Raw genomic sequence first — 1,389 nt, 5'->3', positions numbered from 1 at the left:
AACCGCCTTACTGCACCCTCAAGAAGCCAGGGCATCCTTTCCAGGAGTTCAGCAAAGTCTGCCCTGCCTGAAACTACAGCCTTGGGCCCTTCTGTCAATTATTTTCTGCAGTTGGAGGTAGCAAAGCCAGCTCCTGCCTCTGTAAGACACAGGGGAATGCCGCCGATGGAACTGTGAGGCTTTGTTGCTAGGGGAGAGGTGGTTGCGGCTCAGCCAACAAGTATGAGAAATGGTTTCCACATCAGCTTTGGGTCTGAGCACAAAAGGCTCGCTCCAGAGCCCTCCACCCCCACAGCGGCTGCAGGCAGCCCTGCCGGGGGGAACGGACAGAGAAGAGAGTCCTTCTGATGTGGAGGACGACCAGCTTATCTCTTGCAGCAGCAGTACTGAAGATTTATAGAAAAATGCAACAACGTGGGTTTTAATCAGTACGTGTATGGTAAGAAGGCACCAAGAGGGCATCCATGATCCTGATAGGTAATTTGCATCACTGTAAAACCCTCACTGAGAGCTATGGTCTCCTCTCCCCTGACACTGCCGGAGCACGCAGAAAGAGGCAGGCACCACCCCGCGGAGCCTGCTGTCTAAACAATGTGGATTATGTGAAAGAGAGAAAAGCCGGATGATTTTCTCTGATTTGTCTCTCCACCAGGGCGATCCAGCGACACAAGACATCCATTTAAGAGCCAGGAGCTGCAGCCCAATCTCCCCTCTAATGCCTTCCCCAGGTGAATACGATGGGTACTCAAACACCTCCCTGCAGTTCAGAGTCCCCCATAGTTATGCCTTGTGCTTTTCTTCTAAACTCTCTAAAAAAGTCACTCACAAGGCAGCCTCCTACTTAAATCCTCCCAGATGGTGGGACCTACCTTTCGGTATCATGGTTAGGTTTGCACAGATCCAAAAACACACAGGGCTTGATTTCAGCATGATGCCTTGTTCTGTATTCACCCTGGATTCGCACTAAATTAATCAACTAAACTCATCATTTCAGGGTCCGGCAGCAACTCTGCCGCCAGCCAGGAGCTGCCTGCCTGTATTCTGTCACCATTCGCTGTCCCCCTGTGCAAACCCCACACTGCAGAAGCACGGAAAAGCCTCTCCCATTTTTGCTAATGGAGAATGCCTCTAACTAGTACCTGTCACAGGGACGAACAGTCCTGAGGACATTCAGGATGAGCAGTAGAAGATGCTATTACTGAGGCTTAGATGTTTCTGATGAAACACCAGATGCCAGCAGCATCCTGGCCTGTATCAGAAATAGTGTGGCCAGCAGGAGCAGGGAGGTGATTGTGCCCCTGTACTCGGCCCTGGTGAGGCCGCACCTCGAATACTGTGTTCAGTTTTGGGCCCCTCACTACAAGAAGGACATTGAGGTGCGAGAGCGTG

Source organism: Fulmarus glacialis, unplaced genomic scaffold (assembly GCF_000690835.1).
Source record: "Fulmarus glacialis isolate BGI_N327 unplaced genomic scaffold, ASM69083v1 scaffold34036, whole genome shotgun sequence".
NCBI lineage: Eukaryota > Metazoa > Chordata > Aves > Procellariiformes > Procellariidae > Fulmarus > Fulmarus glacialis.
This window is presented reverse-complemented; position numbering follows the sequence as displayed.